At 42.7% G+C, this 25,014-nt stretch overlaps 1 protein-coding gene across 2 annotated transcripts in view; it reads right to left on the bottom strand.

Moving 5' to 3' along the window:
- DOCK8 (dedicator of cytokinesis 8) overlaps positions 1-25,014 on the bottom strand; it is a 567,196-nt gene that overhangs the window by 477,475 nt on the left and 64,707 nt on the right. The window contains exon 1 of one of the 2 annotated variants that reach the window (XM_085632979.1): positions 24,888-24,989. The exons of the other annotated variant lie outside the window; for it this stretch is intronic. The gene's annotated coding sequence lies outside the window, so the exon portion shown is untranslated. Of the gene's footprint in view, positions 1-24,887; positions 24,990-25,014 lie in introns of those variants that run through there. 2 annotated transcript variants of the gene reach the window in all.

Below are 25,014 nucleotides of genomic sequence, written 5' to 3' on the forward strand. Positions count from 1 at the left end.
CTCTCCAAGTAGACACCCTTGTCGTTTATATATACAAACATGGGTAGCTATTGACGGGCACATTTAATACACACGCACACCAAGCCATTCAAAGGGGATTCGACAAAAATTCGACCAAACTATGCAGGAAACCCCCCTCACGGTTAATAAAACACACATCCACCGCCAGATGTGTAATACTTTTTATTTTACTCTCTGGAAAGGAGACGAACCTCACTTGAGAGTCACAGCGTGCTCCTGGCTGAGCCCAATGCTGTGTTACACCCACCAGTGCCCGCCGAGGGCCACACACCTCTGTGTTGTATTCCACCAGCTAGTGCGTATGCTATGACACTCTCTAGCCCATGTGCACTGTAACACCACCCCGTGAATATGTCATGCCACACTTGCCTTCGCACGGGTTATTGCCCCATCTAACGTGCCTTCCTCGATGCCTATGTTATAATGCACAGCGCTATGCCATACATATTACAATCTGGGATCCATATCTTTGTCACAGTGCATATTCAACGTTACACTCCCCAGCACATATTTTATATTTCAACTTTAGAGACTAGTTAGGTTACACAACACTGCCCTGTGCATATTACACTCCTAGGCGCATATCGCATAGCACGCGCTAGTGCCTGTGCTATCTCGTGCTCTCCAATGAATCTGTCATTGCGCACAATGTATTGCATATTATATTTCACGCCCCGGTTCATCTTATATCACACTTTTTGGTGCATAGTTTATACCATATACTATATCTAGTTTTCATTTTCAATCGTGCTCTCAGGACTACGTTCTATATAACACTGCGTCCACCTAACCTTTTCACAGGCATTACATTTTGCGATGGGGGGTGGAGGTCAGGGGGTGTTTCTGCCAAGTGAGCCCGGAGTCACAGTCCCAAACGTCCTCTTCTTCCTGAATAAAAGTGAGATTATGCTGCATACTTGTTCATATTTTAAGTAGTTCGCACATACACACATTTTAAAAACAATAAAGTTCCTAATACCCACCTCCTCTGAACAGTTAGCTTGCTGCCCCTCCGTATCCTCTGTTGTCTGAATTCATGGACTAGCCTCCTCCATCCTGCCATGCATGGTCTGATGTGCTGCCACTGCCCTCCATTTAGCATGATGTACCAGTCCACTCCTCCTGCCCTCCATTGCCCAATTCTATGCCCATCATTGACCTCCTGCTTAGCCTCTGTGCTTAGCTTGCTGCCCCTATTCTCGTTCCCCCTGCCCTCCGATGTCTTTGTGCATGCCCCTGCTCCATCCTTTTTGCCCACCATGTTCCATGGACCTGCGACTCATATCTCCTCTGAGTGTTCTGTTGAGCTGCCACTCCCCTCCCTAGCATTGTCAGATGACTGTAACCTGTCCCTGCCACCTCCACCTTGCCTGTCCACATGCCGTGCCCCTATTCCCTTCCTCCTGTCCTCCATGGTCCATTTTACTGCCACACCCTTCTGCCCTCCCTGGTCTGTTGTGCTGCAACTGCTCCTCCTGCCTGCCCCGCACGGTCTGTTGTGAGGCCTCTTCCCCTGAACTCTCTTGTCTGTGCCCAGGTCCTGACCCTCTCTTCTATCCTTCATGGTCCTTTGTGCATGCCCCTGCACCCTCCTTCTTGCCCATCATAGCCATTGTGCTGCCACTAACCCTCCCGCTTGCCATGCATGGTCTTCTGTGCTGCCACGGTCCCTCCCACCTTCCCTGTGTGGTCAGCTAGCTGCCCCTGACCCCGTCCCACCTCCCCTCCATGGTCTGTGTGTATGCCATCATAGTCTTACTGTTGCTCTCCATGGTGTGTCTTGCTTCTAGTGCCCATCCTGCCTGACCTCCATGGTCATCTTGCTGCTCCTGCCCTGCCCCCTTGCCCCCAGCCCTCTGTTTCCATGTGCAGAACCCTATTCCCTCCCTCCTGGCTTGTCTGTTCCATTGTAATGCCCCTGATCCGTCCCTCCTGCCCTTTATGGTCTGTTATGCTGCAGCTTTCTCTCCTGTCTGTCCATTATGGTCAGCTAGCTACCATTGCCTCTTTACCCTCTGTTCTCTGTTGTCCATGTTCATGGTCCTGTCCCCTCCCTATTGCTTTCTATGGATTGTTGTGCTGCACTCCCATCCCGCATGCCCTGTGGGGTGTATTGTGCTGCTGCAAACCCTGATGCCTGCCCTGCAGGGTTAGTTTGGTGCACCTCTCCATGTCCCTCCTGTCTTCTGTTATCCAAGTCCATGTCCCTACCCCAATTCCTCCTGCCTTCCATGATCCAATGTACCATACTTGCGAACATTTTGAACTTGGTAAGAGGGAGATTTTGAAATAAAACTGGGGTATTGATTTTCCCCTTTGAGTTACATTGAAAAAGAGGAGATTGTAAACAGGAGACAGATCAAATAAAGCCCATTTGAGCTTAAAAACATTGGACGTTTCCTGGCTGAATCAGGTCTGTTGACATGTATGGTTGTACTACCACTGCCTCTTCCTTCTGCCCACAATGGTCTATTATATTACCACAGCCTCTCTTGCCAGTCCTGTATTGTTGGTTTGTTGCCCTTGCCCCCCTTTCCACTGCCCTCCATAGTGTGTTGTGCTGCCACGGCCCTTCCTGCCTGCCCAGTGTGGTCAAATTGTTGCCTCTGCACCCTCCTACCTGCCTTCAATTTTCAGAGTCCGTGCCCCTGGCCTCTGCCTCTCAACAATATCCTAATGAACAACTAGACTGCTAACATTCTATATTTATTACAAAAGTGTGGAACGCCTAGCGTCATCTTGAGGTAATCAAAACTGTAATACCTAGAGCATTTCCTTTAGAAAGTACCTATATGAGAGGGTCTTATTTGCATAAAAATGATGGCTAGTGCTCTAAAAAACTAAAATGAGGACATATTTTCTGAGTTTTCAAATAGTGACAAAGCACTTTTAAATTATTTGTTATCTTTATGTTTTTTTATCCAGTTGACCACTTGATTAAATGTTGCACTTAGGGGAGAGGATTTGGTGTTACTTCCAGAGCTGCAGACTTTGCAACTGGGGAACCAGGTTGGAGTTTCTGCTTCAGCTCGACATTCTGTGATTCTGCTCAAATCACTTAATCTCCCCATGTCAACAACCAAAATGAGTTTGTTCTTGTGTGATGTAACCAATGCTCATGTAAAGCACTCCAATACCTGACAAGTCTGCACTATATAAAACTGCAAAAACACAAAAAATAAGTGTTTTGCACACTTCTGTCATTGGGCTATACTTGGGTTACATCTGGGTGATATGTGGGCTACATTTGGGCTCTTTTGTCTCTGGTGGCCACCTTGAGAGATTTATTTGTTATGAAGTTTCCTAATTTCCTCATTTACTGCAGTCTCCTCAGTAGGAAATGCTTTCAGTTTTTTACTTTGATTCCATCAAAAAGGTACTCAGATATGTCACACATTTGCCCTAAATTCTGAATGTTAGCACTCTAGTTGCTCATTAGATCACTGTAGTAAAGCTACTGCTCACCACAGTAGTCTGCTGCTGGTATTAAAAGTGCATGTTTCAGTCTGCATGTCAGAATGTTTTAATGAAATAGAAGAGGATTTGAGAAGTCACTCAAAATGTGCCCTAATTTTTCTTTTTTCAGCACTTTTACAATATTCAAGAAGGAGCGTTTCAATATCAATTACATTTTTTTTTTTTTAAATTTCTTTGCCAGTCCAATACTGTAGTCCAGAAGATAACCACAAATCGTAGAAATGTTCACTCAAAATTCAGATCCTTTATTTTAGATGGAATTTACATCATCCACCATCATCCGATTAGATGCAATTTACATCATTAAACATCCTCTGACTTCACAAAAAATCATGTAGTTACAGCCAACGCGTTTCGTCCTTCTTTAGGACATCATCAGGGCTCCTATTGACTCCAATTCTCCTGTCCTTTAATCTTCTTAATTCTGATTGAGAATGACAGCCGCAGTACAATTGTTTTTATGGTTTGGCACAAAATATCAGCTCCCTTTAAGCTTATTTGAATAAATTAGTTTATCTCCTCCAAACAATACACTGCTACGAAATCCAATTTTCCAATCCACATGGTTATTTCCGTGTTATTTCAACTCTGCTCAAATCTCCAAGGCTGTCTCTCGTTAAAACCTCTAACCCGCCGCAAACCGGTGCGATAAATCCGGAATATAATGAATATGATGACTATACATGAGAGTCAGTGATTGTGAGAGTGGCTGTATGGATGAGTGTGTCCTTGTATCAGTGATTGTGTAAGAGAGTAAGTATGCGTCTGTTTCTGTTTGAATAAGTGATGTGCTTTGTGTATAACTGTATAGGTCAGTAAATGGGAGTGTGATTGATTCTTTGCATGACTGACTAGGTGTGTGAGTAACTCTGGATGAGTGGTGGTTTGTAAGTGTCTGTAAAGGTGTATGAGTGCATATGACAGTGTTGTATTGAGAATGACTGCATGTATAAGTGATTGTATGGGTGAATGAGTGAATGTGTGTGTAGACCTAGGAATTAGTGAATGCGTATGTAGGAACTGGTATTGGTGTGTCGATGGTTTCGAAAATGGTAGTCTTTATTTTACAGTGGGTGTATCAAAGGTTATATTTCTAACTATAACGTCCCTGAAACCTATGGTTTTTTCAGTGAATTTCAATGGTTTTTTAAATGAACATTTCTAAATATAAATTTATAATGTGCCTCAATCCTGTTTTTTTCAGTGAATTTCTATGGTTTTTTAAATGCTAATTTCTAACTATAACATCCCTATTAAGTCCCCTTGAATCTTGAAGTTCGCTGGTGGCCAAGTAACCCACCAAGTACCCCCAGTAAGTGCCACAGAGCTGCGTTGCAGAGGGGTGATCCAAGGCCACGCCCCTTTTTACACCACGCTGCAAACGCAGCTTCTGGCACACTGCTACTCGGAGGATGAAGTCCACTTGTGTCCAGAGGCCCTCAGGACACAAGAGGACCTCATCGCCCCACCAGCAGTGCACCAGAAGCCGTGTTTGTAGGGTGGTATAAAAAGGGGCATGGCCTCGGGACACCTCTCTGCAACACAGCTCTGTGGCTTACTGGAGGTACCTGGTGGGCTAGTTGGCCCCCAGGGACCCTGAGGATTCAAGGGGACTTATTCCCCTAGCGTATTGTAAAATGGGGGATTAAGTCCCCTTGAGTCCTGAGGGTCCCTGGGGGCCAACTATCCCACCATGTACCTCCAGTAAGCGCCAAAGAGCTGCGCTGCAGAGTGGTGTAAAAAGGGGGCATGGCCTTGGACCACCTCTCTGCCACGCAGCTCCCTGGTGCATACTGGAGGTACCTGGTGGGCTAGTTGGCCCCCAGGGACCCTCAGTATTCAAGGGGAATTAATTTCCCAACTTACAACGCACCAGGGGGTGCGTTTGCAGAGTGCTTTTTTTTCAGAAGGGAGCTGTGTGGCCCCCCTTCTTTTCCCATTTTTAGGGCCCTGGGGACTGCATTCCCCAGGGCCTGACCCCTATTTTTTAAGAAAATAAAAAAATTAATGGGAAGGCGCCGCATGTCCCCCCTCCCAATGCCAACTTTGGCCCTGGGGACCCCATCCCCTGGGGCATGGCCATATATTTATTTATTAAATTGATCATTTTTTAATGAGGGGGCTGCGTGGCCCCCCTTCTGAGGCCTCTATTAGCCCCGGGGACCCATTCCCTGGGGCTGTGCCTCTTTTGTTTTAGTTTTTTATTAATTGAGGGGGGCCGTGTGGCCCACCTCCCGGGCCACTTCTGGCCCCGGGGAGCCATTCCACCAGAGCGGGCCCTTTCCGTTGGGGACCGTGAGGGGAGCCCCAATGCCCCCACGGCCCTGCCGGCTTCCTGCCTCCTGCGGGAGCCAGCATTGCTTTTCCACAAGGGGAGCTGCTGACGTGCAGCTCCCCTTGTGGAAAAACAATCCTGCTTTGCTTCATTTAGCGAGAGCAGCTTTCCCTGCTTTCACTTCAATGAAGCAAAGCAGAGTTTGCAATGGCAGGGCGGGAGCCGCAGGGCTCCTGCCCTGCCATAGCAAACAGCTGTGTCCCCGGGGTGGGCACCCCAGGACACTGCAGGAGCTGGCCCTGGAGGGTGGCGGTCCCCAGGGCCATCAAGGACTCCAGGAAGGGTGTCACGCGGCCCACCTCCCAATGTTTGAAAAGCCCTAGGGAGGTGGTGGTCCCATGGGCACAGGGGTCCGTAACGGACCCCGTACTTAAATTTAAAGTGCCCCGGGGATGTGTTGGTCCACGGGGCAGTGTGGGGGAGCTTAAGCCCCCCACACTTATTAATTTTGACAGCCCCGGGGAGGTGGCAGTCCCTGGGGCAGCGTGGGGGGGTGGGACCTCCCAACCCATTAGTTTTTCACAAAAGCCCCTGGGAGGTGCCCCCCGCACATAATGAGCATAGCCGCAAGGAGGTGGCGGACACCGGGGCTGCTGGGGCCCCCGCGGGCCCCCACAATTATTTATTGACAATGCCCCCGGGACTTGGCCCACCTGGGGGCCTCATTAAAATGAAGCTCGGGAGACCGCGCTTCATTTTTGTAATAGTTTCGATGGGATTCGTGACCCCAACGTGAATTCCGCCAAAATTATTCTTAAAAAATGCTTTTTTTAGTCATGGGGGTTCTTGTGGGACCCCCTGAGCAGGCCTAGGGGGTCAGGGTGTTTCTACCCTGCCTCCTTTTCTTCATTTAACACTTTATTTCACTGTTTTCTTGTCACTCGGTTCTACCGAGTCACAAGATGGCTGCCAACAGTTCCTGGTTTGGAATGTTAGCAGCCAATCAGAGTGAAGCTCGTGCCCGGATGGTTCGCGAACCCACCGCTGCCACATATGTATACATTTTTTCTTTTTCTAAATTCTCAGAAACTACTGAACGGATTTACACCATTTCAAAAAAGGCCTCTTTCTGAACCAATACCTACCTTTCAGCCACATTTGGTGTAATTCCGTTCAGCAGTTCGGGCTGTAGCTTTGTCTAAAGTTTCCCATGGAAATTAACATAGGGAAAATGTGTTTTGGGACCCCCCTTTTTTCTTGGCCCCCGCTAGTCGAATCACCCCGAAACTTTCAAGACAGGAGCTGACTGGAGCGGGCCACTAGTTTTGAAAATTTCGAGCAGATTTGTCAACCGGCGCCAAAGTTATTGGGAAAAAATGCTTTTTGAATAGCAACGAGAACCTAACTATACCTACCTAATATATATATATATATATATATGTATTACCTTCTGGCGGTTACCAGTAGGTAGCTGTAGTTAGGACCTAGTTTCCATAGGAAAAGCGTTTTTTGATTTGCCTATAACTTTGGCGCCGTTTGACAAATCTTCATGAAATTTTTAAAACTAATGTTAGCCCACTCACTTCGGCTGTTGTGTTGAAAGTTTCAGAGTGATCTGTCAAGCGGGGACTGAGAAAAAGGGGGTGTCCCAAAACATGTTTTCTCCATGTTAATCTCCATGCGAAACTTTAGACACAACCACAGCCCGAACTGCTGAATGGAATTACTCTGAATTTGGCAAAAAGGTAGCTCTTGGTTCAGAAACCATGGTGTAAATCTGTTCAGTAGTTCCTGAGATATGTAAACATTTCTAAGACATACTGCTGTGGCCGCAGAGGAGCCGCAAAACCTCCCGATCTCGAGCCTGCAATCTAATTGGCTGCCAACACTTCAAACCAGGAAGTGTTGGCAGCCATCTTGTGACTCGTCACAAGAAAACAAGGTAAAACAATGTAAACAAACAAGTAAAGTGGGCATGTTAGAAACACCCTGACCCGTTAGGCCTACTCAGTGTGTCCCACAGGGACATTTTCGCCAGGAGTCATGATGAATCGCGAATCCGGTGGAAAAAAAAAACCAGAATTGCTTTCTTTAATTAGGCCCCTGGGTGGGCCAGGTCCCTGGGGCAATTGAAATAATAATGCAGGGGCCGCTTGGGCCCCCGCAGCCCCGGGGACCGCCACCTCCTCGGGGCTAAATACAGTGTGAAATGCGAGGAGCCACGTGGCCCCTCGCAGCCCTGAGGACCTGAACCTCCCAAGGGCTAATTACAGTGTTAAATGCAGAGGGCCACGCGCCCCTCTGCAGCACCGGGGACTGCCACCTCCCCGGGGATCTGGTTACAATAATGAGTGGGGGACTCCTGCCGCCCACACAGCCCTGTGGACCGCCACCTCCCCAGGCCTATGTTTAAAAATAATGTGTGGGCGGGCTACAGCCCTGCTCACAACCCCGGGAACCACAGCTCCCTGGGGATATTTCAAAGATGGGAGGGGGCCGCGTCGCACCCCTCCTGGAGACGTAAATGGCCCTGGGGACTGCCAACCCCCAGGGCCAGCTCCAGCAATGTGCAGGTGTTCCCACCACGTGATGTCATCAGTGATGTCACTGACCATGTCATCAGTTGTATAACATGTGATGTCATCAGCAGTGCATTGGGGGGCCGCGGGTTATAGTTAGCTCAGTTAACTATAATAGCTGAATTTCTCTGGTTTTGTATGAGTGAAATGTCAGCCTAACTATAACGCCTCTGTAACCTTTGGTTTTTTCCATTAACTTTTAAGGTTTTTTAAATGCTAATTCCTTACTATAACGTCCCTGAAACCTGTGTTTTTTTCAGACAATATATATATATATATTCACTGAAAAAACCATAGGTTTCACACACGTTATAGTTAGGAATTAGCATTTAAAAAACCTTGCAAATTCACTGAAAAAACCATAGGTTTCAGACATGTTATAGTTAGCGGAAATTTTACTGATAAAAAACCAATGAAATTCCCCCGTTATAGTTAGTGCAGGCAACTATAACTCACGCGACCGCAATCCTCTGCTGATGCTAATACTGTATTTAGACACTTATTTGCCCATGTCTTCTTCCATAAATTTTTAGCTATACATATATTAGAAATATTTTTTTTTCATAAAGACACATATGTCATCAGCAGAAGATTGCGGTCGCGTGGGTTATAGTTGCCTGCACTAACTATAACGGGGGAATTTCATTGGTTTTTTATCAGTAAAATTTCCGCTAACTATAACATGTCTGAAACCTATGGTTTTTTCAGTGAATTTGCAAGGTTTTTTAAATGCTAATTCCTAACTATAACGTGTGTGAAACCTATGGTTTTTTCAGTGAATTTGTACGGTTTTTTAAATGCTAAGTTACTTTACGCCATTCGTGGCGTGCACGCCCACTTAACGCAGTTCGTTCCGTGCGCGCACGGTGCGCTTCGCACACCGTGCGCGCACCGTGAGCACGCGGTGCACTTCGCGCACCGCGCGCCCACTTTACGCAGTTAGTGCCGTACACGCAAGGTGGGCACGCAGTGCGCTACGCGCACCGCGTGCCCACGTTACGCACCGTGCGCACATGGAGGACATATTATGCGCTTCCTTGTGATAGGTAATCTGTTAAATTTAATTTGTAAGTGATGACAATAATATGCCATGCACAGAGAGTTTTTTTATTTAAATTTTTAGCGTAAGCGCACCGTACGCGTACGGTAAGCGTAATCGGCGAAATTTTCAAAAAATAAAAATTTACCGTTTTTGGCCTTTGAGGACTCAACTAACATGGCTATGTGCATGGGCGCTGTCTAAACAGCCCCTTTATATGTTTTTTGCCTTTATTTACAGCCCCCCCCCTCAGAGTGCGAGAGAGAAAATGGCGGCCGCCGCTTCCTGGTTTCGACCGATTCGAATGTTTACTTGGATGTAACAGCCAATCAGAATCGCGCTCGCGCACGCCACCGTACGCGTACGGTAAGCGTACCGTAAGCTGGCTCAGATATATATATTGATTTAAAGGCTATTTTCTCAGAATCTACTGAACAGATTTACACCAAACCTACAAAAGGCACTTCCTTGACCTGAGGACTACCTCTCTGCCAAATTTCTAGTAATTCTGTTCAGCCGTTCGGGCTGTAGCCCTGTCTAAAGGTCCTATGGAAAAATGCATGGGAAAAACGCGTTTTGGGACCCCCCTTTTATCTCAGCCCCCGCTTGACGAATCCCCCCGAGACTTTCAGGGTAGGAGCGGAGCGTAGCGCCCCACCTATTTTGAGAAATTCGCGAGGATTCGTCGACCGGCGCCAAAGTTATTCAAAATAGAATGTTGCGGATTTCCTATGGAAAAGGGGTCCTAACTATAACTACCTACTGGCGACCGCCAGTAGGTAATATATATATATATATATATATATATATATATATATATATTTATAGTTTACTTTTTTTCACTGGAAAAAAAACAAAGATTACAGAGACGTTATAGTTAGGCTCAGATTTCACTCATACAAAACCATGGAAATTAAGCATTTATAGAAACCTGAGATAACTATAACTTATGGCCCCCGCAATGCACTGGTTATGACCTCTCATATTACATCACTAATGACATGATCAGTGACATCACTGATGACATCTCAAATGCCATCACTGATGATATCACTGATGACATCATCCCGTGAGTGTGTTTCGTCAATGTTTCTAAGACTTAAAGATATATATGCTACAGCATAAGTTAAATTACTATTCTTTCTGTACTAGTAATTACTCATACTATTTCTAACATATTTCATCTGATTGGTTGTGTGACTGGATGCCTGAGTGGCTGTATGGGTGAGTGGGTGTGTAACTGGCGGTATGGATGTGTTATGGTTTATGTGAGTAGTTGTATGGGTGACTGAATGGCTGTATTAGAGAGTAAGTGGGTGTGTGAGTGGCTGTATGGCTGAGTTAGTGGCTGTGTGCGTGACTGCATAGGTATGCGAGTCGGTGTGTGAGTGGCTCTATGGGTGACTGAGTGGCTGAATGGGTGAGTGAGTGGTTGTTTGAGTGTGTGTCTAGGTAAGCGAGTGGCTATATTGGAGAGTGAATGTTTGTGGGAGTAGCTGTAAGGGTGAGTGAGTGGGTTGTGAATGGTTTATATGGATGTGTGAGTGGGTATGTAAGTGGTTCTGTGGGTGTGTGAGTGGTTGCATGGGTGAGTGAGTGGCTGTGTCAGTGGCTGTATGGGTAAGTGAGTGGGTGTGTGAGTGGCAGTGTAAATAGCTGTATGTGAGTGTATGGGTGTATGAATACATGGAAGGCACAGTGAGTGGCTGTGTGAGTTTCTATATGTGTGATTGAGTGGGTGTGTGAGTGGCTGTACGGGTGCACGAGTGGTTGTGTAAGTGTCTGTATGTCTGTATGACTAGATGTGTGAGTGACTGTATCGGTGAGTGAGTGGGCACATGAGTGGCTCTATGGATGAGTTATCAGGTGTGTGAGTGGCTCCAAGGATGATCAATTGGTTGTGTGAGTACTGATATGGGTCTATGAATGGGTATTTGAGGGGTTGTGTGGGAATGGGTGTTATGGATATTCTATGGGGTGTGAGTGGGTTTGTGAGTGGTTCTGTGGAAGATGCCATCAGTGATGTCACTGACCATGTCATGAGTGATGTAATATGAGAGGTCATAAGCAGGCCATTGCGTGGGTGTGAGTTATAGTTAGCTCAGGTAACTATGACTGCTGAATTTCACCACTTTCGTATGCGTGTAATCTGAGCCTAAATATAACGTCCCTGTAACCTTAGGTTTTTTTAGTGAATTTCTAAGGCGTTTTTAATTCTATTTCCTAACTATAACAGCTCTGTAACCCTTCTTTTTTTAGTGGATTTCTAAGGTTTTTTAAATTTTATTTGCGAACTGTAACCTGTGACCCTTGAGAGTAGGGGCATGAGTGGCTGTGTAGGTCAATTAGTGGGTGTGTTTTGCTCTGTGAGTAGGTGTGTGAGTAGCCGCATGGGTCTGTTAGTTGGTGTGTAAGTGGTTTTACGGGTGTGTGAGTGGTGTATCGATCGGTCAGTGGATTTTAGTGGCTGTATGGATCTGTGACTAGATGGGAGAGTGATAGAATTGGTGTATGAGTGGGTGTGTAACTGTGTGGGAGTGTCAGTAGCTGTGTATGTGACTACACCAGAACGGAGCCTCACATGCCTCTTTATCCTCCAAGAGAACACAGTTTTCATCAAAATGTCTACCTAACTGGAGTACTTTCTTCCGGTTAATTACTAAGAACTACCTCATTGGTTTAATGTCCAGTGCATATTCTACATTACATCTGCGTAATGGACCATAAGCAAATGTCTTCAGTGACCTTGTGTGCGTTTCGGCAACGTAATTGTTCCTTCTGCACCTTTATCCATAAATCTTTGAGAATATGAATTCTCCTATAGAGAAGACAACAAGACTACAAACAGGTAACTCTCCGCCAAGCAAGGAAACTATTCTCTTAACTCTATGAAGTAAGTGCTTCTTTGTTTGGTTAAGATGTCCTCATATACCACGGCATCAAGAACAGGCATCACAAGCACCCTTTTGGTTTTCACCTGTCATCTAGGAAGGCCACCCATCTCCTCTCTTATTGACCTCCCTCATGCCCCCCACATGAGTACCTCTCTCAGGTGATTTGCGGACCTGCACTATCACGAGGACAGAGGGTATTATGGAGGGGGCATGATGAAGGTCTCCAGATCTCAACAGGGTATGGGACATAGAGTACACTTGGCCTGCAGCATTTCTTATCCCACCTCTCCTGGAACAGCCTCCTAGGGAAAGAAACAGGATCAATAAATTGAGGTTACCCTGTGATGAACTGGCAGATGTGGCATCCCTGTATTGCATCCTTGGTCCACCTTACATGGATACCCGCTGTCTGTCTGCAACTGAGCTTCCTAGATTAGAAGGGTACCTAGAATTAAATCTGGCATAAACAAATATCAGAAAAATTGGAACATCTGCCACTGAAGCTTACATTTTCCATTAATGGCTCTTAAATTTGTGGCCTCCTCTTCTGATTGACGGTGGTTAGCAGATGCACATTTAGCGCTAAGCTGATGGCCCGCCCCCTTGGGCTCTGTTCTGCAGTCGCACTTCCTGGTGCTTATCCTGGTGGGAAATGGGGTCCCCAAGCAAAGGTGAGGTCAAAAGGGGCTAGTCACACCAAGTCCAGGTAGTTTATTACCCTGCACTGTAGAATAGCAGAGGCGCTTTTAGCGCTGGGCTGATGACCCCACCCCCTCGGCTCCGTTCTGAAGTCGAGACTCTTGGCACGTATCCTGGTTGGAAATGGGGTCCCCAGGCACAGGTGAGGTCAAAAGAGGCTATGAACCCAATTCCCGGTATTGTATTGTTCCTCATGGCAATAGCATAGGTGCTTTTAGCGCTGGGTTGATGGCCCCATCCCCTTGGACTTTATTCTGTAGTCAAGCCTCCTGGCATGGATCCGGGTGGGAAATACGGTTCTGAGGCAAGGTGAGGTAAAAAGGGGCTAGTGACCCCAAGTAGTATATTGTCACGCACAACGGGATAGCAGAGGTGCTTTTAGCGCTGTGGTGATGCCCCCCTTCGGCTCCGTTCCGCAGTTGTGTCTCCTGGCACGTATCCAGGTGAGAAATGGGTCCACATGCACAGGTGAGGTCAAAAGGGGCTAGTGACCCAAATCCAGGTAGTGTATTGTTCCACACGGCAGGATAGCAGAGGCACTTTTAGCACTGGGGGGATTGCCCCATCTGCTTGGGCTCTGTTCTGCAGTCACACCTCCTGGCGCATATCCTGGTGGGAAATGGGGTCCCCAAGCACAGGTGAGGTGAAAAGGGGCCAGTTGCCCCAAGTCCAGGTAGTGTATTGTCCCGCACGGCAGGATAGAAGAGGTGCTTTTAGTGCTGGGGTGATGACCCCGCCCCCTTGGGCTCCATTTCGGACTGGCTTGAAATTGACTTGCAAAAATTGACAGGCTCTTAATGGAGCCTTTTTTGTATACGCACATAAAAAATGAGATTTTAGATGAAAATATTTTCAATTGTTTATAAAGAATAATAAAGTTCAATATTTTTCCCTGTACTTTTATATAGGGAGATCTCCGCCACTATGACTGAGTTCCTCACCTATATTTGTAAAGTTAGTAGTAGTAACTTTACATTTGTAAGTCCGGTAGTAGGAGGTTTCACACCTTGATTTGAGGTGGTGGAGGCCTGTAAGTCTACACCTAAGTGTAAACCTACATTTTGAAATAGTGAATAGCAAAAAAGTGGAGCGTGTAGTAATAAATATACACATAAGTTAATGTACACATACATATTTACCTTTGTGAATAAATCCCACAGTGTTTTGAATAATTGCTTGTCAAGTTATTAATAATACTGTTGCATACGATATGCAACCATCTATGGAGTGATGGTTTATTAAGTTTTTATCTCCAAAGGGGAAATTGCACCAATTAACCAAAATCATAGCTACAGGAATAAAAAGTTTATTTTGTCTCTTAAAATGGCTCTCTGCATATTACCGGTGCTTAAATACATAGGTAATTGTTTTTATTGTTCTGCTTTATTTCAATGCATCTCTAAATGTTTTCCTTAATGCTGGCATTACATAGCTTGTCATAATCAATGCAAGTAAAAAAAGAAAACAGGCTAATCAGCTTGACTCTGAAGATATAATTCTGATATCGGTCACAGATCTCTCTAGACTAGGCACGATAACTGAAAAGGGGGCAATGCTTTTGATCCTGCACTGTCTCTTACTACATGAGCACGAGACAGTGAGCAAAATCAGATGACTCCTTTTTTACCTTGGGGCAACATTTCATGTTATATGGTTTACAGCAGAACACATTCTTCCAATGATTGGTGCTTGCAATTGATCCACTACCGGAAATAAAGCCACTGAGTGACAGGAATTCAGGACCACTTGAAATAAAACACACTATAATAAATCATACTGTGCAGCTGAGGCCACAGTAGAAAGGGTCCCATTTTAAGGAGACAGCAAATCCACCCCAAAAGTTTCTGGATTACCTGCCCAGACAAAATGGAGAAGCCCTGCCTAGAACCAAAGTAATTTCTGTGGTGTGGAATTATATGAATCCTTGCAGAGTATTACCTAAGGGGAGAACTGGTGTTTGGTGGGTGTATGTGCTGCTTCATGCCATCTTCACTTTATTTAAAAAGTGCATGCACCCTACAATCTAGAGCATCTTCAAAACAAATCTATAGTGTAGTGCTTCTAAACATGCCCAAATACTTCTCCCAGAAACTACTTAGCTCAGAGAAACGTTTCCTTAGGAGCAACAAATCACTGGTCTTGAAACCTCCAGCCTTCAAAGAACAAAAAACTTACAGCAATCCTACTCACAGGCCTCCATGCATTTGGAATTTCCTTCTATATGACCTGCAATCATCCTTCTTCATTGACTTCTTCAAGATGGGTCTGACCTCCACAAATAGCTAAATGTTAGCTAGGTAATACCCTAGGCGTTCAAAATCAATGTCACCAAAACCTCCAGAATCACACATGAACAACACGGACCCATGTTATATGTTCTTCATTTACTCTTGTCAGTAATTGCTGCACTTGATAGAGGTGCTTTAAAGTATCTTCTATGTTGAGGAAGTGTGATGTAATGATGGGTTTTGTTATCCTTGCACTCATGTTCAAGATAAAAAAAGAGCATGATGTACATTAGGAGTAAAATCTTCTTCCATTATAAAAGTGCTGCCAGCTTGTGTAAAATCATGTTGACTTTGACATCACAGCTATTAAGTGTTGAAAAGTCTGCGCTCCTCACACTCTGCAATGTAAAGACAAAGGCAAAAGAAGAACCTAAGACAAAGTACCCACTTGGTTAAAAAAGTCTGAAATGCTCCCTGACAAAACTTTGAAAACTGAATTACCATTACCCAACTCAGTGGGACTCATATGTGCACCTCAGAAAGAAGATGATGAGATTATTTGGCTCTATTGGTACTCCAAGCTGTGGCAGCATTGGCACATAGATCTCACTATACATACAATTGGTCAAAGGGGTCTTAAATTGAGCAAGCACAGAACTATTTTCTAGTTTCAAACTAGAGGAGGTTTATTCACAGCACAACAGCATTTTTCAAAGAGATTACAAAATATTCCCTAAAAAAACTAGCTGGTAACAAGTTTAGTAAAATAACACTGAAAAGGGTGAGTCTAGACAAAAAGTCAAATTTACTACTAGCCAGTTGAGAAAGAAAAGATTGAAAAGAATCAAGACATAAGACAAATGCACAAAAAACTTTCGTGGACAAAAGAAATTGAACATGTGGAATTTGTGCAAAATTGTTTTGGATATAGAAAGAAAATCCAAGAAGTGAGGATCGTGTTCTATTTCTACAGCAACCCAAAGAAGAGGCAGGAACAGAGGAAGCAAGACAAATGCTTGGTTGAGTTTAAGGAGAAATAAAAGCAAGGGATTGGAGAAGGAATGAGAGGTAAGGAGCATAGCAATAGAGTAGCATAGTATGGAGAGCATGGGGGTAGAAACCAGCGCTGAAAAGAAGGACAATGGCAGGGTGGTAAGCAGAAGAGTTGAAGAGAAAACAAAAGGGGGAGCAAAGGGGATTGTCAGTGTAACAGTAGCACGGGTGGATCATATACATGATACCATACAATATTAAAACACAAAAATATCGGAAATTGAATTTCGATCCAAAAATATCGACTTCCTATACTTAACTAGTAAAATCACAAATATCAAAAACAATAATATAATTGTTAAAAATATCAATTGAAACTGAACGTGGCAAGGCTTATTGCACAAACTTATCAATATTCCTCACAGTCAAATGCAAAATGTCTCAAGTTGGGTGCTCTAAGGAAGAGGGCAGCCACTAGTGCCCACACATATGGACTAGACATATCCCGTCCTTAAACAGAAAGATGGATTATCCTGAGCTCCACTTTATGTGTATTAAAGAAATTTCGTCCAATTCGTCTTCTTTTCAGTTTGATTTTATTTCCAAGATTGTTTCTTCAGAAAACATATTCACTCCTCTTCTGGCATGCTACAGCGTTCTTCATATAGCCAACACGTGTTTCGTCAGACTTGATGCGTGTGTATCTCTGACTTCATCAGGGCTATAAGCAAATAAACAATATATGTCTAAATCTCATTTCAAATATCTAGTAAATCACCTTCACCATATCACCCCTGTGCATGGTGATCTCCAGACAGTTTCTCCATTTGTGACTGTTTCAAGACATATTTCACAGTGAAGGATTATTATCTCGTACGTTACAGGCTTAATCCTCCTTATCTATAAGGAGTTTATATCCTATTATAACAGAGTAATTAAAGTGGTTATATCATGTGTGATTGGTCTTCCCATCGGTTACATATACAGGACTACCATGATGGAACCCGACTATAACGTCGTCGGGAAGTGAGTGTGGAGTACTCTCTGACATTCAGGTAAGAGATTTGAGGACTTTTTACATATATATACATAATGAAAGTCTAACGAGCAACTAGATTGTCGATATTTTCCCTAGCAAGTGAGGTGAGGACGTAGGTGCGATATTATATAGTTATAGAATTGGATTAAATTAGTAACTAATAAGACCTCATATTACGCGCTGCAACTAATTGCGATGGACACATTTGTAGCTGCATTGGATGTGGTGAATATCGTGACTCTAAACTTTGAAGGTACGACATTGTATAGCTATAAATTAGGATTAAGCCAGTAACGTACGAGAGCTTATAATATGTGCTGCAACTAAGTGCGATGAACACGTTTGTAGCTGCACTAGATGGGGTGAATAATGTGACCCTAAACTTTGGAGGGCAAAGAGAATTGTTTACTTACAGGAGATATACGTGTGTTTTTCTGATACACATGTACTGTTCACAGGCTGGATTATTATATCTGGGATTCCTACTGTTTTGGATTGAAGACAGAGAGGAATGAGGGTAAGAACCTTTGTTTCTATTCCTGATGGAATATCATATGTTGTGTTTTACACTAGTGTTATGGCTAATTGATAGTTATTTTCTATCTCTTGTCCTTGATTGCGCAGAAATCAATATTTTGACGTCTGGATCTAGTGAGATTGTGAAAGGTGAGCTCATTAACCAAAGAAGTAAAGGAGTAAAATTTGCTGGTCACTGGGCTGGTGGTTATTGCTTACAACATATGTCACACTGTTTCAATGGTCTGTTGCACGTGAGATTACTTGTATGTACATATATTGTGATTAGATATTTGATATCAAATGAGAAAATACCTTCCAGATTAGACCTGTTTGGTATATGCTGTGCACTTATAATTTCCCACTTTATTTTGTATATGTCCAACTATTAATCCTTCACTGTGAAATATGTCTTGAAACAGTCACAAATGGAGGAATTGTCTGGAGATCACCATGCACAGGGGTGATATGGTGAAGGTGATTTACTAGATATTTAAAATGAGATTTAGACATATATTGTTTATTTGCTTATGGCCCTGATGAAGTCAGAGATGCACACGCATTGAGTCTGACAAAACACGTGTTGGCTATATGAAGAATGCTGTAGCATGCCAGAAGAGGAGTGAATACGTTTTCTGAAGAAACTATCTTGGAAATAAAATCAAACTGAAAAGAAGACGAAATGGACGAAATTTCTTTCATACACATAAAGTGGAGCTCAGGATAATCTATCTTTCTGTTAAAAATATCGATTTTTAGCTACATTGAAAATAAAAATATTGGATACCAAAATATTGTTACGTTTAAATAAAAATATTATGGGGCTCATTACGATGGTGGTCAGAGGAGTGTCGGACTACCATCGTATCGGGCAGGTGTCGGACCGACTACATCACGGTGGTTCCACCTGCCCGATTACAATGTGACCCCCATGCAGGTGGTCAGATAACTGCTCTTTTCCATTGCAGCTTGTGCTACTGCCCCATGTGGGGTCTAGCACACGGTGCATGGATGTTTGGGGGGGCCACCACATGTGCCTCCCGGAGCCTATTGCGGAGGCCAACAGGGGACAGGGGCCTTGCTAGGGGCCCCAAAAAGTCCAATTTCTTTTGCCTTTACATTGCGGTCAGGCCACCATGTAAAGGCAGAGAGAAGACGGACATCGTAATTTCTATGGTGGTGCCTCCGCAGGCAACGCCCCCATTGTAGGGATAACGGTCGGACCGATGCTCCAATGGGCTCCTTGAGCCTGGCAGAGGCATCGATTGGTCCCTCTGCCCGCTGCAGTCCCTCCGCCCACTGCAATCCCTCCGCACGCAGCAGTCTGACAGACCACATCGTAATGCAGCGTTTGGACCGCTATGCTGGACTCACTGACATCATAATCGGGCCCAATATATCAAAAAAATTGATTCACACTGTATCAATGACAATAATATCACCAAAATAATTAAATAATCACTACAAAACCATTTAAACTACAATCTAATTGTTAATAAATATATCTATATATATTAACTTATATTCAAAAGTAGCAAACTATACATCATACATCAAAAATAATACAGAAATCAGATTTTACCATAGAAGGACCCAATGAATAAAAGACATCTAACTAAGCCTAAACCAACCAATGAAATAAAACTATAAACAACTGTAACCAATAAAATCAAACAAACGATTAAATCAACAATATAAAAGGCACACTAATTTAAAAAATGAACTAATTCACAAACGACAAAGCTGCAAGAAGAACCTCTGCCGGGTTTTCTCAATATACCAATGCAAAAAAATATATACATTTCAGTAGCTACCTAGTTAAGTAAGTAAAGTTATATTTACACTAAAATGTAATTGTTATTAAACCTAAAAATGTTCAATAATAAATAATTAATAAAATACAATCAAACTTCTATCTTTTAACATAGACTTCCTAAAAAAACAAACCCACACCTTGAAACAGGGATAAATTGATTGTAAATAACAACTATAAAAAACTGTCTAAAAGATATAAAAATGTAGGTATGCATAAATTAATTCAAAAAGTATAAACTCACCCAAATAGTGAGCAAAAATAAACCTAACAACCTCAACATGCACAAACAGCAAATTATCATTTAACCTGAAACTTACAATTTATTTTCATCCAACAGAAAAGAAAGGACCTGCTCCACAGCTAATGACAGAAGCTGCACAATATATCACTTCGCAGAAATAAAGCAGTTACTAATTCAAATCAACAGAGATGCACTAAATATTATTCTACTGCATGCTATAGGAGAGCAACTACAAAAGATGATGTTGTAATTTATGTAAGAGAGCACAACCACCCCCAAATGTAAATAGAAGTAAGAGAGAGATTGCAGAATATAAGAGCGGCAAGCACCAGCTCCCAGGAACCCACAAGCAAAATCCTTACAGATATACTACCTAAAGCCCCTAACACATAACAGGCAACCTACCACCTATCCCCACTTTAAAACATTTAATTGTACAAATTAAAAAAGCCATGAGTAATAACCCATCTGCCCCTGGAAGATACCAAAACATGCTCAAATCTGAACACTTAACAATGACCCATAATGAAGAACATTTTATTTTGCATTACAACTTAAATAAAGAAACACAAATCCTAATATTCTGTACAGCAAATAACGTACTAAATTTGAGATAATGTGAATAATGGATGAGACCTTCAAAATGTGTCCCAAACCATTCTCTCAGATATACACCATGCATGGTTAATATCTGTACACAAATATCCCTTTCATTTATGCTCTATAAACAAATCAACAAGCAGCACTTTCTATGACCTCCTAAACCATATCAAACACAAAACAAATAATTACTACCCCAACAAAATAATCATAGACTTTGAGAAGCCATAATTCTAAAGATTCTAAACATTCACCCTAATACAACCATACAAGGTTGCAACTATCATTTCAATCAAAGTATATAGAGGCAACTCCAAAAATCTGCAATAAGTGAAGAATATTCTACAAACAACCAATTTGCCTTTGAAATCAAAACAATGAGTGCCCTAGCCTATGTCCCTATCACAGAGGTAGCCAACCACTACAATTTACTAATAAAACCCCCTTTCTACCAACAAAATGAAGACAAACTTAGCACCCTAATGGACTACTTCCAAGACACTTAGATTGGCAGACTAAATCGCTCAGGACATAGTCGCCAACCAAAATTCCAAATACCATGGTGGAATGTCTATGACAGCACCTTGGTACAGGAAGCCAAAACAAATAACTCAGCATTACAAAAAGAGCAAAGCTACCAACAACTAAGAATGGAGCAGTCTCTTACCCAAATTGGCCCTGAACTTTGCACCTCACCCAAAAGAATGTATGATATGCTACAATTTAAAGTTGAATTCTTCATAAATAACAAAGAAGTAGATTAGTTAGAAATTATAGCCAAAAGCATGTCATAAAATAAATAGCAATCTGCCAAATTTCCAAAACCTCTTAGCACTTTCTTACCTGACATACCAAACCTTGTATTTTTAAAGAATAAATATATTATTTTTTTACATAAGTCAAAAAATGTATTTAAATTCCAAGTTTAATAAAGACTGATACAATAAAACTATATATACACTATTTAAAATAAAAAGTTACTGTCACCGACAAAGAAAGTAAAAAACAACTTCATCCATCACATTAATTAATTACAACACATAAACCAAACAATTCAACATAACAATCACATAATATTTACCCAAACATCATAAAATGACATTTCCCATCCAAAAGAAAAATAAACCAAGAACACCTCACTGTTCTGTAGCTGCAGATCTTTCTCTTCATCCATGTTATCATCATCATCATCATCATAAAACGTTATTTTCATTTGGGGATCCCGGATATCTACATTTTTTAAATATATCTGAAACTACTGAATGGATTTGCACCAAATCACAAAAAGTACACTTGCCGGGTTCGACATCTAGCTTTCTGCCAAATTTGGTGTAATTCTGTTCAGCGGTTCTGGCTGTAGTTGTGTTAAAAAAATCAATAATCCTCATAGACATAACTTGGAGGAAATGCATGTTGGGACTCCCCTTTTTTCTTGGCCCCCGCTTGAAGGATCACCCCGAAATTTTCAAAACAGCAGCTGAACCACAAAGGAGATGTTTTTTGAAACTTTTGTGAAGATTCGTCAAGCCGTGCCAAAGTCATTGGCATAACTATAAAAGCTTTTCCTATGGAAACTTTGGTCCTAAGTATAACTACAGCCAGTAGGTAATATATACAATTATAATAGTGGAATGTTGGGAGCTCCATTGAAGACAATGGAGTGCTCCATGCTTTTATGGGTCAGTAAAGGCCCGCAAAGCAACATTGCAATGTTGTTTTCAAAGGCCCTTCGGAGCCAGAGAGAATTTAAACCACTCGAACTCCGAGAGGTCTTTGTCTTATTTGTTGGAACATTCTGCCCTCTGGCGGCCTTCGGCTCGAGCCTTTAATGCTGGAGTGGTCTTTAATAGCAGGTATAGCCCGCTACGGAAGGCTATAATATAAATATGGGTTAAGGGGTTGTAGGGGTATAGGGCGGTAAGGATATTTAAGGGTTTATGGGTAGGTAAGGGCATAGGGTAGTAAGGGTTTTTTAGGTCGAGCCTACAGCAGCGCATGCGCTGATTGCTCGCCTTTTAGTAGGGGGTAAAAAAAGTGCTACCCACAAGCTTTTCGTGGCCTAAAACTTGCGTGCATGTGCGCATGAACGCGCACAGCCAACATCTGCCTTTCTTATCTCATTAAGCCTTCAAGCCGTCATGGCTCATTAAGTGCTTTCGCACGCAGCGCGCGCACACATAACTCCCTCTGCCTCTCTCTCCCGCTGCAGCCCCCATCTATGCATTCCGCGCGGCCAATGCTTATGCTATAATCGCGGCACCCGCGCTTTACTTTTAATATTAAAAGTGAAGCGTGGGTGCCGCGATTATAGCAAAAGTAAAGAAATAGATATTTTTTTCAATTTCTTTACTTTTGCTATAATCGCGGCACCCACGCTTTACGTGCCGCGATTATAGCAAAAGTAAACCTACTTATAAGGTCCCAAAAGCGAGACCTATTGGCTATGCCAATGCTTGTTAGGGTTTAGTGGTGGGTAGCAGTATAGGGTGGTTAGGGTATTTTTTGTGTTTAGGGGTGTGTAGGGGCATGGGGTGATAACGGTATTTTTAGGGTTTGGGGTGGGTAAAGGTATTGGGTTGTACGGGTGTTTTCATGGTTAAAGGGTTGGTAGGGGTTTAGGGAGATAAGGGTATTTTAGGGTTTAGGGGTAGGTAAGGGCATAGCGTAATAAAGTTTTTTTTAGGGTTTAGAGGTGAGTAGGGGTATAGGGTGGTAAGGGTATTTTCAGAGTTTAGGGATGGGTAGGGCTATTGGTTGGTCAGGGTATTTTTGGGTTTAGGGGTGGTGAAGTGTATTGCGCTGTAAGTGTGTTTCTAGGGTCTAGGGGTTTGTAGGATTATAGGGGTGGGTAAGGGTATTTTAGGGTTTAAGGGTATGTAAGGGCATAGGGCAATAGGGGATTTTTTAAGGTTTAGAGGTGGTTAGGGGCATCGGGTGGCAAGGGTATTTTTTAGTGTATAGGGGTGGGTAACTGAATTGGGTTGTGAAGGTGTGTTTAGGGTTAAGGGGTGCATAAGAGGATTGGGTGATAAGGGTATTTTTAAGGGTTAGAGGTGAGTAGGGGCATAGCTTGGTAAAATTATTTTTCATGGTTCAGGGGTGGGTAGGGACACAGGGTGGTAAGTGTAGCTTAAGGGAGGTTTGTGTGGTCCCCGCATAACAATAACAATTTAATTAATTTATTTATGAAAAATGTGTGGGGGGTATAGGTGTATACATGTATTTATTTATTTCACTTACGTTATTTATACTTACTTGCATGGTAAAGGCATGCATGGTAAAGGCATATGCATGGTAAAGGCATGTGTTGCAAAACATACGTGGTAAAGGCATGCGTGGTAAAAGCATGCGTTGTAATGTCCTACAACCGTGCGCTGGCCATTAAAGTCACATGTAGACTTTGCCCGGCTCTTATTCGCTCTCCCAGTAAATTTGTTGTCATTCCCACCACTAACATCAAGAACTAAACAAAAAATACTTGTGAAACCACGACGTAAAAAGCCCACCCAGAAAATTATGGTACTGTGTGTTCTTAAAAGTGAGTGAATAACAGTGCACTGAAAATGCAGTGCAAAATATTTACCCTTCCCTTTACATGTGCTACATCCTTTGCAACACCTTCACAGATTACAGCAAGGGCACTAAAAATATAAATATTGCAGAGCAACAACTGGGAGATTATACATAAAGTGAACACGAAGTGAAACATACAATGTAAGGAAAATATTCTCTATTTCTGGTAGTTTGGCTTTACGGATGAAAGGCACGCCATCATTTGTAAATAATTGTAATACTTCAGAGCACGCTATTTTCTCCCTCATGGTTTGATTATTTAAATAAAAGTTGAATAAAGATCATTTATTAAATAATATCATTTACATTATTGTATAAAAACGGAGTTCAAATGGGTCAATGCATAAGAAAACTAGGTCACTAGAATAAATTAATCTGCATTTGTTATCTTGTTATTTTTAGGTCCCAAGCTAGCCAAGACATTTTGTCTGTTCAGCCCACCACAGCCTCCTGCATAGGGCACAGGGTCAGCCTATGATTAGCTTATCAAACTGAGAGTGATGGCGTTCTGTTTTTAAACAATGTGCGCATCCTACAATAATTAATCTCCTTCAGTCTCAGGACCTACTGTTGAAATTTGTGCTTTTATAGAAAATATATAGTTATACATTAGATAGAGCCTTTTAGAAAATGCTTTTTTCTTAAAATGCACGCCTTCAGCAAAACCCATTCACAAACAAAATAAGCATTGGCAAAGCCAAAACAGCAGCAGCCAACACCAGACTTATTGGCTTTGCAACCACTTGTAACTGAATAAACAAATGCAAATTCACATACATAATTTAAGACTACTTTAAATATTTATGTACGCTGTGATATCTATTTTATGTAACCGAAACAAAATGTGTGGCTCTCGTCAAAAACATCCAATGAAGCTAATTTTATTTTAAATCGTACCTCTCAAAGTCGTGCAGACGAAATGTGCTTCAGTCGGATGACGCACAAAATGGCGGTTACAGGAAGTCAAATCGAACACAGTTCCAGTACACGACAACACGCTACCTTCTTTCTGACAATAACCACA

Source organism: Triturus cristatus, chromosome 2_1 (genome assembly GCF_964204655.1).
Source record: "Triturus cristatus chromosome 2_1, aTriCri1.1, whole genome shotgun sequence".
Classification (NCBI taxonomy): domain Eukaryota; kingdom Metazoa; phylum Chordata; class Amphibia; order Caudata; family Salamandridae; genus Triturus; species Triturus cristatus.